At 44.9% G+C, this 14,651-nt stretch overlaps 8 non-coding genes across 8 annotated transcripts; all 8 read left to right on the top strand.

Annotated features, from left to right (window-relative positions):
• Positions 1-2,537: 2,537 nt before the first annotated feature.
• TRNAG-CCC (transfer RNA glycine (anticodon CCC)) lies at positions 2,538-2,609 on the top strand. The gene has a single exon. It is a non-coding gene; the product is annotated as a tRNA-Gly (tRNA).
• A 1,527-nt stretch (positions 2,610-4,136) lies between these two features.
• TRNAG-UCC (transfer RNA glycine (anticodon UCC)) lies at positions 4,137-4,208 on the top strand. Its single transcript has one exon. It is a non-coding gene; the product is annotated as a tRNA-Gly (tRNA).
• A 1,516-nt stretch (positions 4,209-5,724) lies between these two features.
• Positions 5,725-5,796, top strand: TRNAG-CCC (transfer RNA glycine (anticodon CCC)). The gene has a single exon. It is a non-coding gene; the product is annotated as a tRNA-Gly (tRNA).
• Positions 5,797-7,328: 1,532 nt separating this feature from the next.
• On the top strand, positions 7,329-7,400 carry TRNAG-CCC (transfer RNA glycine (anticodon CCC)). Its single transcript has one exon. It is a non-coding gene; the product is annotated as a tRNA-Gly (tRNA).
• A 1,527-nt stretch (positions 7,401-8,927) lies between these two features.
• On the top strand, positions 8,928-8,999 carry TRNAG-CCC (transfer RNA glycine (anticodon CCC)). Its single transcript has one exon. It is a non-coding gene; the product is annotated as a tRNA-Gly (tRNA).
• A 1,527-nt stretch (positions 9,000-10,526) lies between these two features.
• TRNAG-CCC (transfer RNA glycine (anticodon CCC)) lies at positions 10,527-10,598 on the top strand. Its single transcript has one exon. It is a non-coding gene; the product is annotated as a tRNA-Gly (tRNA).
• A 1,516-nt stretch (positions 10,599-12,114) lies between these two features.
• Positions 12,115-12,186, top strand: TRNAG-CCC (transfer RNA glycine (anticodon CCC)). Its single transcript has one exon. It is a non-coding gene; the product is annotated as a tRNA-Gly (tRNA).
• A 1,527-nt stretch (positions 12,187-13,713) lies between these two features.
• On the top strand, positions 13,714-13,785 carry TRNAG-CCC (transfer RNA glycine (anticodon CCC)). The gene has a single exon. It is a non-coding gene; the product is annotated as a tRNA-Gly (tRNA).
• Positions 13,786-14,651: the final 866 nt, after the last annotated feature.

Below are 14,651 nucleotides of genomic sequence, written 5' to 3'. Positions count from 1 at the left end.
AAACGCTCAAAAGCCTCACACCGGGCAAGCCCTCACCGGGTAGATCTCTGGCTCCCAGTTAAAATCAAATCCTGAGCATGCTAGCGCTAGGATCAAAGAGAGAGGAGAGGGTTAGAGAGCTGCTATCTTGGTAAAGGCCTGAAACTGCTAGTTCCCAAGAGGGTCTGCACTTTCAGTTATGACTAACTGTGAGACGAGAAGATGAAGATTTTCTGCACCCAGCATACATTGCAGCATGCTTAGGCAAATGAGGAGCGAGACCCACCAATCCCTCGCCACTTCGCTGAAAGCTCCTCCTCTGCATAAAGAGAACACTTTTACAAGGGAGCAGAGTGGCGCAGCGGAAGCGTGCTGGGCCCATAACCCAGAGGTCGATGGATCGAAACCATCCTCTGCTATAATATTTCTTGTTTTTTCTTCTGAGGACCAATCTGTCATTTCCACGCTACCAGCAAGGAAAAGCGCAGGCTTGTGCTAGCTATGTGAGAAAAGACTTCTCAACTATCTGTCTCTGCTGAAATACAAGAGAGTGATCGCCAAAGGATCAACCCCATACTTTGAAAGTAAAGATACCCAATTATAAGCATAAATGACTGGTGGGACCGTCACACGTTTTTCTGGGCATGCTTTGAATGTCATTCTTGCCTTTTCGTTCTGCTCTTATCATTCTCCTGGGCATTTCATGGAAGGCACTCTCTTTCTCTTCGCTGCTTTACTTCCAATGCTGCCTAAATATGTTCATTTCCACTATTTGTACTACTGCTTTCCATTTCTTCTCTTCTGCACAGATTTGGCCTTGGTTTCAATTCCCAGTTCCTTACCCTCTACAAGAAACTTTCTACTGCTTTTCATGTTGGTATCTAAACCAAATGCACCATTGAAACTGGTGCAAGATAGTCATTGAACTCGGGGTTGTAATCTTTAGAACCGAGAGCACCCACATCATAGGGCGTTGGTGGTATAGTGGTGAGCATAGCTGCTTCCCAAGCAGTTGACCCTTGTTCGATTCCCGGCCAATGCAGTGCAAATTTTTATATGTTCTCCAAGCAGGATTTGTTTTAATGCAACATGTCACAAAACGGAAATATCATGAACAGATTAATCAGACGTTAAATTAAAAAAAAAATGAAATACTTAGGCAGGCATCTCGATCGCCCCATCTGCTACATTCATTGTCCTATTAGATGCTATTTTCCAAAAAGCAGAGTCACCACTCACATGTGCTGGTAATAAATATGTTGCGGGCGGTAGACAATGAAAGGGCTGAACCCCGACCAGACATTCTAACTCTAGCATCTCTATATTAAAAAGCATTTCTAGGCAATATCTAGCATGTGAATAAAAGTAGGCAAGATCCACCGATGAATCTGGCAAAAGTCCCCAACGATTTTGTGCACACTTGTTCTCTCACCTGAATGCAGCGCCACCTTGTAGCCATCGGATGTAACTGCAGCTCACAAAATGTTATATCAGAGAGCAAGTTGAGAGGACTCCAAGAGGCAGATGTCCATGGAAAGAGCCTCTCATGACAGCAGGAAGGTTGGATATTTCAAGATGGCAACATTTCCTGTCCAACGTCCTCACGTCCCGAACGCTCCCAAACGCTCAAAAGCCTCGCCCTCACCGGGTAGATCTCTGGCTCCCAGTTAAAATCAAATCCTGAGCATGCTAGCGCTAGGATCAAAGAGAGAGGAGAGGGTTAGAGAGCTGCTATCTTGGTAAAGGCCTGAAACTGCTAGTTCCCAAGAGGGTCTGCACTTTCAGTTATGACTGACTGTGAGACGAGAAGATGAAGATTTTCTGCACCCAGCATACATTGCAGCATGCTTAGGCAAATGAGGAGCGAGACCCACCAATCCCTCGCCACTTCGCTGAAAGCTCCTCCTCTGCATAAAGAGAACACTTTTACAAGGGAGCAGAGTGGCGCAGCGGAAGCGTGCTGGGCCCATAACCCAGCGGTCGATGGATCGAAACCATCCTCTGCTATAATATTTCTTGTTTTTTCTTCTGAGAACCAATCTGTCATTTCCACGCTACAAGCAAGGAAAAGCGCAGGCTTGTGCTAGCTATGTGAGAAAAGACTTCTCAACTATCTGTCTCTGCTGAAACACAACAGAGTGATCGCCAAAGGATCAACCCCATACTTTGAAAGTAAAGATACCCAATTATAAGCATAAATGACTGGTGGGACCGTCACACGTTTTTCTGGGCATGCTTTGAATGTCATTCTTGCCTTTTCGTTCTGCTCTTATCATTCTCCTGGGCATTTCATGGAAGGCACTCTCTTTCTCTTCGCTGCTTTGCTTCCAATGCTGCCTAAATATGTTCATTTCCACTATTTGTACTACTGCTTTCCATTTCTTCTCCTCTGCACAGATTTGGCCTTGGTTTCAATCCCCAGTTCCTTACCCTCTACAAGAAACTTTCTACTGCTTTTCATGTTGGTATCTAAACCAAATGCACCATTGAAACTGGTGCAAGATAGTCATTGAACTCGGGGTTGTAATCTTTAGAACCGAGAGCACCCACATCATAGGGCGTTGGTGGTATAGTGGTGAGCATAGCTGCTTCCCAAGCAGTTGACCCGGGTTCGATTCCCGGCCAATGCAGTGCAAATTTTTATATGTTCTCCAAGCAGGATTTGTTTTAATGCAACATGTCACAAAACGGAAATATCATGAACAGATTAATCAGACGTTAAATTAAAAAAATAATGAAATACTTAGGCAGGCATCTCGATCGCCCCATCTGCTACATTCATTGTCCTATTAGATGCTATTTTCCAAAAAGCAGAGTCACCACTCACATGTGCTGGTAATAAATATGTTGCGGGCGGAAGACAATGAAAGGGCTGAACCCCGACTAGACATTCTAACTCTAGCATCTCTATATTAAAAAGCATTTCTAGGCAATATCTAGCATGTGAATAAAAGTAGGCAAGATCCACCGATGAATCTGGCAAAAGTCCCCAATGATTTTGTGCACACTTGTTCTCTCACCTGAATGCAGCGCCACCTTGTAGCCATCGGATGTAACTGCAGCTCACAAAATGTTATATCAGAGAGCAAGTTGAGAGGACTCCAAGAGGCAGATGTCCATGGAAAGAGCCTCTCACGACAGCAGGAAGGTTGGATATTTCAAGATGGCAACATTTCCTGTCCAATGTCCTCACGTCCCAAACGCTCCCAAACGCTCAAAAGCCTCACACCGGGCAAGCCCTCACCGGGTAGATCTCTGGCTCCCAGTTAAAATCAAATCCTGAGCATGCTAGCGCTAGGATCAAAGAGAGAGGAGAGGGTTAGAGAGCTGCTATCTTGGTAAAGGCCTGAAACTGCTAGTTCCCAAGAGGGTCTGCACTTTCAGTTATGACTAACTGTGAGACGAGAAGATGAAGATTTTCTGCACCCAGCATACATTGCAGCATGCTTAGGCAAATGAGGAGCGAGACCCACCAATCCCTCGCCACTTCGCTGAAAGCTCCTCCTCTGCATAAAGAGAACACTTTTACAAGGGAGCAGAGTGGCGCAGCGGAAGCGTGCTGGGCCCATAACCCAGAGGTCGATGGATCGAAACCATCCTCTGCTATAATATTTCTTGTTTTTTCTTCTGAGAACCAATCTGTCATTTCCACGCTACCAGCAAGGAAAAGCGCAGGCTTGTGCTAGCTATGTGAGAAAAGACTTCTCAACTATCTGTCTCTGCTGAAATACAAGAGAGTGATCGCCAAAGGATCAACCCCATACTTTGAAAGTAAAGATACCCAATTATAAGCATAAATGACTGGTGGGACCGTCACACGTTTTTCTGGGCATGCTTTGAATGTCATTCTTGCCTTTTCGTTCTGCTCTTATCATTCTCCTGGGCATTTCATGGAAGGCACTCTCTTTCTCTTCGCTGCTTTGCTTCCAATGCTGCCTAAATATGTTCATTTCCACTATTTGTACTACTGCTTTCCATTTCTTCTCTTCTGCACAGATTTGGCCTTGGTTTCAATCCCCAGTTCCTTACCCTCTACAAGAAACTTTCTACTGCTTTTCATGTTGGTATCTAAACCAAATGCACCATTGAAACTGGTGCAAGATAGTCATTGAACTCGGGGTTGTAATCTTTAGAACCGAGAGCAACCACATCATAGGGCGTTGGTGGTATAGTGGTGAGCATAGCTGCTTTCCAAGCAGTTGACCCGGGTTCGATTCCCGGCCAATGCAGTGCAAATTTTTATATGTTCTCCAAGCAGGATTTGTTTTAATGCAACATGTCACAAAACGGAAATATCATGAACAGATTAATCAGACGTTAAATTAAAAAAAAAATGAAATACTTAGGCAGGCATCTCGATCGCCCCATCTGCTACATTCATTGTCCTATTAGATGCTATTTTCCAAAAAGCAGAGTCACCACTCACATGTGCTGGTAATAAATATGTTGCGGGCGGTAGACAATGAAAGGGCTGAACCCCGACTAGACATTCTAACTGTAGCATCTCTATATTAAAAAGCATTTCTAGGCAATATCTAGCATGTGAATAAAAGTAGGCAAGATCCACCGATGAATCTGGCAAAAGTCCCCAACGATTTTGTGCACACTTGTTCTCTCACCTGAATGCAGCGCCACCTTGTAGCCATCGGATGTAACTGCAGCTCACAAAATGTTATATCAGAGAGCAAATTGAGAGGACTCCAAGAGGCAGATGTCCATGGAAAGAGCCTCTCATGACAGCAGGAAGGTTGGATATTTCAAGATGGCAACATTTCCTCTCCAACGTCCTCACGTCCCGAACGCTCCCAAACGCTCAAAAGCCTCGCCCTCACTGGGTAGATCTCTGGCTCCCAGTTAAAATCAAATCCTGAGCATGCTAGCGCTAGGATCAAAGAGAGAGGAGAGGGTTAGAGAGCTGCTATCTTGGTAAAGGCCTGAAACTGCTAGTTCCCAAGAGGGTCTGCACTTTCAGTTATGACTGACTGTGAGACGAGAAGATGAAGATTTTCTGCACCCAGCATACATTGCAGCATGCTTAGGCAAATGAGGAGCGAGACCCACCAATCCCTCGCCACTTCGCTGAAAGCTCCTCCTCTGCATAAAGAGAACACTTTTACAAGGGAGCAGAGTGGCGCAGCAGAAGCGTGCTGGGCCCATAACCCAGAGGTCGATGGATCGAAACCATCCTCTGCTATAATATTTCTTGTTTTTTCTTCTGAGAACCAATCTGTCATTTCCACGCTACCAGCAAGGAAAAGCGCAGGCTTGTGCTAGCTATGTGAGAAAAGACTTCTCAACTATCTGTCTCTGCTGAAACACAACAGAGTGATCGCCAAAGGATCAACCCCATACTTTGAAAGTAAAGATACCCAATTATAAGCATAAATGACTGGTGGGACCGTCACACGTTTTTCTGGGCATGCTTTGAATGTCATTCTTGCCTTTTCGTTCTGCTCTTATCATTCTCCTGGGCATTTCATGGAAGGCACTCTCTTTCTCTTCGCTGCTTTGCTTCCAATGCTGCCTAAATATGTTCATTTCCACTATTTGTACTACTGCTTTCCATTTCTTCTCGTCTGCACAGATTTGGCCTTGGTTTCAATCCCCAGTTCCTTACCCTCTACAAGAAACTTTCTACTGCTTTTCATGTTGGTATCTAAACCAAATGCACCATTGAAACTGGTGCAAGATAGTCATTGAACTCGGGGTTGTAATCTTTAGAACCGAGAGCACCCACATCATAGGGCGTTGGTGGTATAGTGGTGAGCATAGCTGCTTCCCAAGCAGTTGACCCGGGTTCGATTCCCGGCCAATGCAGTGCAAATTTTTATATGTTCTCCAAGCAGGATTTGTTTTAATGCAACATGTCACAAAACGGAAATATCATGAACAGATTAATCAGACGTTAAATTAAAAAAAAAATGAAATACTTAGGCAGGCATCTCGATCGCCCCATCTGCTACATTCATTGTCCTATTAGATGCTATTTTCCAAAAAGCAGAGTCACCACTCACATGTGCTGGTAATAAATATGTTGCGGGCGGTAGACAATGAAAGGGCTGAACCCCGACCAGACATTCTAACTCTAGCATCTCTATATTAAAAAGCATTTCTAGGCAATATCTAGCATGTGAATAAAAGTAGGCAAGATCCACCGATGAATCTGGCAAAAGTCCCCAACGATTTTGTGCACACTTGTTCTCTCACCTGAATGCAGCGCCACCTTGTAGCCATCGGATGTAACTGCAGCTCACAAAATGTTATATCAGAGAGCAAGTTGAGAGGACTCCAAGATGAGAGGACTCCAAGAGGCAGATGTCCATGGAAAGAGCCTCTCACGACAGCAGGAAGGTTGGATATTTCAAGATGGCAACATTTCCTGTCCAATGTCCTCACGTCCCGAACGCTCCCAAACGCTCAAAAGCCTCGCCCTCACCGGGTAGATCTCTGGCACCCAGTTAAAATCAAATCCTGAGCATGCTAGCGCTAGGATCAAAGAGAGAGGAGAGGGTTAGAGAGCTGCTATCTTGGTAAAGGCCTGAAACTGCTAGTTCCCAAGAGGGTCTGCACTTTCAGTTATGACTAACTGTGAGACGAGAAGATGAAGATTTTCTGCACCCAGCATACATTGCAGCATGCTTAGGCAAATGAGGAGCGAGACCCACCAATCCCTCGCCACTTCGCTGACAGCTCCTCCTCTGCATAAAGAGAACACTTTTACAAGGGAGCAGAGTGGCGCAGCGGAAGCGTGCTGGGCCCAAAACCCAGAGGTCGATGGATCGAAACCATCCTCTGCTATAATATTTCTTGTTTTTTCTTCTGAGGACCAATCTGTCATTTCCACGCTACCAGCAAGGAAAAGCGCAGGCTTGTGCTAGCTATGTGAGAAAAGACTTCTCAACTATCTGTCTCTGCTGAAATACAAGAGAGTGATCGCCAAAGGATCAACCCCATACTTTGAAAGTAAAGATACCCAATTATAAGCATAAATGACTGGTGGGACCGTCACACGTTTTTCTGGGCATGCTTTGAATGTCATTCTTGCCTTTTTGTTCTGCTCTTATCATTCTCCTGGGCATTTCATGGAAGGCACTCTCTTTCTCTTCGCTGCTTTGCTTCCAAAGCTGCCTAAATATGTTCATTTCCACTATTTGTACTACTGCTTTCCATTTCTTCTCTTCTGCACAGATTTGGCCTTGGTTTCAATCCCCAGTTCCTTACCCTCTACAAGAAACTTTCTACTGCTTTTCATGTTGGTATCTAAACCAAATGCACCATTGAAACTGGTGCAAGATAGTCATTGAACTCGGGGTTGTAATCTTTAGAACCGAGAGCAAGCACATCATAGGGTGTTGGTGGTATAGTGGTGAGCATAGCTGCTTCCCAAGCAGTTGACCCGGGTTCGATTCCCGGCCAATGCAGTGCAAATTTTTATATGTTCTCCAAGCAGGATTTGTTTTAATGCAACATGTCACAAAACGGAAATATCATGAACAGATTAATCAGACGTTAAATTAAAAAAAAAATGAAATACTTAGGCAGGCATCTCGATCGCCCCATCTGCTACATTCATTGTCCTATTAGATGCTATTTTCCAAAAAGCAGAGTCACCACTCACATGTGCTGGTAATAAATATGTTGCGGGCGGTAGACAATGAAAGGGCTGAACCCCGACCAGACATTCTAACTCTAGCATCTCTATATTAAAAAGCATTTCTAGGCAATATCTAGCATGTGAATAAAAGTAGGCAAGATCCACCGATGAATCTGGCAAAAGTCCCCAACGATTTTGTGCACACTTGTTCTCTCACCTGAATGCAGCGCCATCTTGTAGCCATCGGATGTAACTGCAGCTCACAAAATGTTATATCAGAGAGCAAGTTGAGAGGACTCCAAGAGGCAGATGTCCATGGAAAGAGCCTCTCACGACAGCAGGAAGGTTGGATATCTCAAGATGGCAACATTTCCTGTCCAATGTCCTCACGTCCCGAACGCTCCCAAACGCTCAAAAGCCTCACACCGGTCAAGCCCTCACCGGGTAGATCTCTGGCTCCCAGTTAAAATCAAATCCTGAGCATGCTAGCGCTAGGATCAAAGAGAGAGGAGAGGGTTAGAGAGCTGCTATCTTGGTAAAGGCCTGAAACTGCTAGTTCCCAAGAGGGTCTGCACTTTCAGTTATGACTAACTGTGAGACGAGAAGATGAAGATTTTCTGCACCCAGCATACATTGCAGCATGCTTAGGCAAATGAGGAGCGAGACCCACCAATCCCTCGCCACTTCGCTGAAAGCTCCTCCTCTGCATAAAGAGAACACTTTTACAAGGGAGCAGAGTGGCGCAGCGGAAGCGTGCTGGGCCCATAACCCAGAGGTCGATGGATCGAAACCATCCTCTGCTATAATATTTCTTGTTTTTTCTTCTGAGGACCAATCTGTCATTTCCACGCTACCAGCAAGGAAAAGCGCAGGCTTGTGCTAGCTATGTGAGAAAAGACTTCTCAACTATCTGTCTCTGCTGAAATACAAGAGAGTGATCGCCAAAGGATCAACCCCATACTTTGAAAGTAAAGATACCCAATTATAAGCATAAATGACTGGTGGGACCGTCACACGTTTTTCTGGGCATGCTTTGAATGTCATTCTTGCCTTTTCGTTCTGCTCTTATCATTCTCCTGGGCATTTCATGGAAGGCACTCTCTTTCTCTTCGCTGCTTTGCTTCCAAAGCTGCCTAAATATGTTCATTTCCACTATTTGTACTACTGCTTTCCATTTCTTCTCTTCTGCACAGATTTGGCCTTGGTTTCAATCCCCAGTTCCTTACCCTCTACAAGAAACTTTCTACTGCTTTTCATGTTGGTATCTAAACCAAATGCACCATTGAAACTGGTGCAAGATAGTCATTGAACTCGGGGTTGTAATCTTTAGAACCGAGAGCAAGCACATCATAGGGTGTTGGTGGTATAGTGGTGAGCATAGCTGCTTCCCAAGCAGTTGACCCGGGTTCGATTCCCGGCCAATGCAGTGCAAATTTTTATATGTTCTCCAAGCAGGATTTGTTTTAATGCAACATGTCACAAAACGGAAATATCATGAACAGATTAATCAGACGTTAAATTAAAAAAAAAATGAAATACTTAGGCAGGCATCTCGATCGCCCCATCTGCTACATTCATTGTCCTATTAGATGCTATTTTCCAAAAAGCAGAGTCACCACTCACATGTGCTGGTAATAAATATGTTGCGGGCGGTAGACAATGAAAGGGCTGAACCCCGACCAGACATTCTAACTCTAGCATCTCTATATTAAAAAGCATTTCTAGGCAATATCTAGCATGTGAATAAAAGTAGGCAAGATCCACCGATGAATCTGGCAAAAGTCCCCAACGATTTTGTGCACACTTGTTCTCTCACCTGAATGCAGCGCCATCTTGTAGCCATCGGATGTAACTGCAGCTCACAAAATGTTATATCAGAGAGCAAGTTGAGAGGACTCCAAGAGGCAGATGTCCATGGAAAGAGCCTCTCACGACAGCAGGAAGGTTGGATATCTCAAGATGGCAACATTTCCTGTCCAATGTCCTCACGTCCCGAACGCTCCCAAACGCTCAAAAGCCTCACACCGGGCAAGCCCTCACCGGGTAGATCTCTGGCTCCCAGTTAAAATCAAATCCTGAGCATGCTAGCGCTAGGATCAAAGAGAGAGGAGAGGGTTAGAGAGCTGCTATCTTGGTAAAGGCCTGAAACTGCTAGTTCCCAAGAGGGTCTGCACTTTCAGTTATGACTAACTGTGAGACGAGAAGATGAAGATTTTCTGCACCCAGCATACATTGCAGCATGCTTAGGCAAATGAGGAGCGAGACCCACCAATCCCTCGCCACTTCGCTGAAAGCTCCTCCTCTGCATAAAGAGAACACTTTTACAAGGGAGCAGAGTGGCGCAGCGGAAGCGTGCTGGGCCCATAACCCAGAGGTCGATGGATCGAAACCATCCTCTGCTATAATATTTCTTGTTTTTTCTTCTGAGGACCAATCTGTCATTTCCACGCTACCAGCAAGGAAAAGCGCAGGCTTGTGCTAGCTATGTGAGAAAAGACTTCTCAACTATCTGTCTCTGCTGAAATACAAGAGAGTGATCGCCAAAGGATCAACCCCATACTTTGAAAGTAAAGATACCCAATTATAAGCATAAATGACTGGTGGGACCGTCACACGTTTTTCTGGGCATGCTTTGAATGTCATTCTTGCCTTTTCGTTCTGCTCTTATCATTCTCCTGGGCATTTCATGGAAGGCACTCTCTTTCTCTTCGCTGCTTTGCTTCCAAAGCTGCCTAAATATGTTCATTTCCACTATTTGTACTACTGCTTTCCATTTCTTCTCTTCTGCACAGATTTGGCCTTGGTTTCAATCCCCAGTTCCTTACCCTCTACAAGAAACTTTCTACTGCTTTTCATGTTGGTATCTAAACCAAATGCACCATTGAAACTGGTGCAAGATAGTCATTGAACTCGGGGTTGTAATCTTTAGAACCGAGAGCAAGCACATCATAGGGTGTTGGTGGTATAGTGGTGAGCATAGCTGCTTCCCAAGCAGTTGTCCCGGGTTCGATTCCCGGCCAATGCAGTGCAAATTTTTATATGTTCTCCAAGCAGGATTTGTTTTAATGCAACATGTCACAAAACGGAAATATCATGAACAGATTAATCAGACGTTAAATTAAAAAAAAAATGAAATACTTAGGCAGGCATCTCGATCGCCCCATCTGCTACATTCATTGTCCTATTAGATGCTATTTTCCAAAAAGCAGAGTCACCACTCACATGTGCTGGTAATAAATATGTTGCGGGCGGTAGACAATGAAAGGGCTGAACCCCGACCAGACATTCTAACTCTAGCATCTCTATATTAAAAAGCATTTCTAGGCAATATCTAGCATGTGAATAAAAGTAGGCAAGATCCACCGATGAATCTGGCAAAAGTCCCCAACGATTTTGTGCACACTTGTTCTCTCACCTGAATGCAGCGCCATCTTGTAGCCATCGGATGTAACTGCAGCTCACAAAATGTTATATCAGAGAGCAAGTTGAGAGGACTCCAAGAGGCAGATGTCCATGGAAAGAGCCTCTCACGACAGCAGGAAGGTTGGATATTTCAAGATGGCAACATTTCCTGTCCAACGTCCTCACGTCCCGAACGCTCCCAAACGCTCAAAAGCCTCGCCCTCACCGGGTAGATCTCTGGCTCCCAGTTAAAATCAAATCCTGAGCATGCTAGCGCTACGATCAAAGAGAGAGGAGAGGGTTAGAGAGCTGCTATCTTGGTAAAGGCCTGAAACTGCTAGTTCATAAGAGGGTCTGCACTTTCAGTTATGACTGACTGTGAGACGAGAAGATGAAGATTTTCTGCACCCAGCATACATTGCAGCATGCTTAGGCAAATGAGGAGCGAGACCCACCAATCCCTCGCCACTTCGCTGAAAGCTCCTCCTCTGCATAAAGAGAACACTTTTACAAGGGAGCAGAGTGGCGCAGCGGAAGCGTGCTGGGCCCATAACCCAGAGGTCGATGGATTGAAACCATCCTCTGCTATAATATTTCTTGTTTTTTCTTCTGAGAACCAATCTGTCATTTCCACGCTACCAGCAAGGAAAAGCGCAGGCTTGTGCTAGCTATGTGAGAAAAGACTTCTCAACTATCTGTCTCTGCTGAAACACAACAGAGTGATCGCCAAAGGATCAACCCCATACTTTGAAAGTAAAGATACCCAATTATAAGCATAAATGACTGGTGGGACCGTCACACGTTTTTCTGGGCATGCTTTGAATGTCATTCTTGCCTTTCCGTTCTGCTCTTATCATTCTCCTGGGCATTTCATGGAAGGCACTCTCTTTCTCTTCGCTGCTTTGCTTCCAATGCTGCCTAAATATGTTCATTTCCACTATTTGTACTACTGCTTTCCATTTCTTCTCGTCTGCACAGATTTGGCCTTGGTTTCAATCCCCAGTTCCTTACCCTCTACAAGAAACTTTCTACTGCTTTTCATGTTGGTATCTAAACCAAATGCACCATTGAAACTGGTGCAAGATAGTCATTGAACTCGGGGTTGTAATCTTTAGAACCGAGAGCACCCACATCATAGGGCGTTGGTGGTATAGTGGTGAGCATAGCTGCTTCCCAAGCAGTTGACCCGGGTTCGATTCCCGGCCAATGCAGTGCAAATTTTTATATGTTCTCCAAGCAGGATTTGTTTTAATGCAACATGTCACAAAACGGAAATATCATGAACAGATTAATCAGACGTTAAATAAAAAAAAAAATGAAATACTTAGGCAGGCATTTCGATCGCCCCATCTGCTACATTCATTGTCCTATTAGATGCTATTTTCCAAAAAGCAGAGTCACCACTCACATGTGCTGGTAATAAATATGTTGCGGGCGGTAGACAATGAAAGGGCTGAACCCCGACCAGACATTCTAACTCTAGCATCTCTATATTAAAAAGCATTTCTAGGCAATATCTAGCATGTGAATAAAAGTAGGCAAGATCCACCGATGAATCTGGCAAAAGTCCCCAACGATTTTGTGCACACTTGTTCTCTCACCTGAATGCAGCGCCACCTTGTAGCCATCGGATGTAACTGCAGCTCACAAAATGTTATATCAGAGAGCAAGTTGAGAGGACTCCAAGAGGCAGATGTCCATGGAAAGAGCCTCTCACGACAGCAGGAAGGTTGGATATTTCAAGATGGCAACATTTCCTGTCCAATGTCCTCACGTCCCGAACGCTCCCAAACGCTCAAAAGCCTCCCACCGGGCAAGCCCTCACCGGGTAGATCTCTGGCTCCCAGTTAAAATCAAATCCTGAGCATGCTAGCGCTAGGATCAAAGAGAGAGGAGAGGGTTAGAGAGCTGCTATCTTGGTAAAGGCCTGAAACTGCTAGTTCCCAAGAGGGTCTGCACTTTCAGTTATGACTAACTGTGAGACGAGAAGATGAAGATTTTCTGCACCCAGCATACATTGCATCATGCTTAGGCAAATGAGGAGCGAGACCCACCAATCCCTCGCCACTTCGCTGAAAGCTCCTCCTCTGCATAAAGAGAACACTTTTACAAGGGAGCAGAGTGGCGCAGCGGAAGTGTGCTGGGCCCATAACCCAGAGGTCGATGGATTGAAACCATCCTCTGCTATAATATTTCTTGTTTTTTCTTCTGAGAACCAATCTGTCATTTCCACGCTACCAGCAAGGAAAAGCGCAGGCTTGTGCTAGCTATGTGATAAAAGACTTCTCAACTATCTGTCTCTGCTGAAACACAACAGAGTGATCGCCAAAGGATCAACCCCATACTTTGAAAGTAAAGATACCCAATTATAAGCATAAATGACTGGTGGGACCGTCACACGTTTTTCTGGGCATGCTTTGAATGTCATTCTTGCCTTTTCGTTCTGCTCTTATCATTCTCCTGGGCATTTCATGGAAGGCACTCTCTTTCTCTTCGCTGCTTTGCTTCCAATGCTGCCTAAATATGTTCATTTCCACTATTTGTACTACTGCTTTCCATTTCTTCTCGTCTGCACAGATTTGGCCTTGGTTTCAATCCCCAGTTCCTTACCCTCTACAAGAAACTTTCTACTGCTTTTCATGTTGGTATCTAAACCAAATGCACCATTGAAACTGGTGCAAGATAGTCATTGAACTCGGGGTTGTAATCTTTAGAACCGAGAGCACCCACATCATAGGGCGTTGGTGGTATAGTGGTGAGCATAGCTGCTTCCCAAGCAGTTGACCCGGGTTCGATTCCCGGCCAATGCAGTGCAAATTTTTATATGTTCTCCAAGCAGGATTTGTTTTAATGCAACATGTCACAAAACGGAAATATCATGAACAGATTAATCAGACGTTAAATAAAAAAAAAAATGAAATACTTAGGCAGGCATTTCGATCGCCCCATCTGCTACATTCATTGTCCTATTAGATGCTATTTTCCAAAAAGCAGAGTCACCACTCACATGTGCTGGTAATAAATATGTTGCGGGCGGTAGACAATGAAAGGGCTGAACCCCGACCAGACATTCTAACTCTAGCATCTCTATATTAAAAAGCATTTCTAGGCAATATCTAGCATGTGAATAAAAGTAGGCAAGATCCACCGATGAATCTGGCAAAAGTCCCCAACGATTTTGTGCACACTTGTTCTCTCACCTGAATGCAGCGCCACCTTGTAGCCATCGGATGTAACTGCAGCTCACAAAATGTTATATCAGAGAGCAAGTTGAGAGGACTCCAAGAGGCAGATGTCCATGGAAAGAGCCTCTCACGACAGCAGGAAGGTTGGATATTTCAAGATGGCAACATTTCCTGTCCAATGTCCTCACGTCCCGAACGCTCCCAAACGCTCAAAAGCCTCACACCGGGCAAGCCCTCACCGGGTAGATCTCTGGCTCCCAGTTAAAATCAAATCCTGAGCATGCTAGCGCTAGGATCAAAGAGAGAGGAGAGGGTTAGAGAGCTGCTATCTTGGTAAAGGCCTGAAACTGCTAGTTCCCAAGAGGGTCTGCACTTTCAGTTATGACTAACTGTGAGACGAGAAGATGAAGATTTTCTGCACCCAGCATACATTGCAGCATGCTTAGGCAAATGAGGAGCGAGATCCACCAATCCCTCGCCACTTCGCTGAA

This window comes from Triturus cristatus, chromosome 11, assembly GCF_964204655.1.
Source record: "Triturus cristatus chromosome 11, aTriCri1.1, whole genome shotgun sequence".
Classification (NCBI taxonomy): domain Eukaryota; kingdom Metazoa; phylum Chordata; class Amphibia; order Caudata; family Salamandridae; genus Triturus; species Triturus cristatus.
Note: the sequence above shows the minus strand (reverse complement) of the source record. Positions and strands in the feature narration are given on the sequence as shown.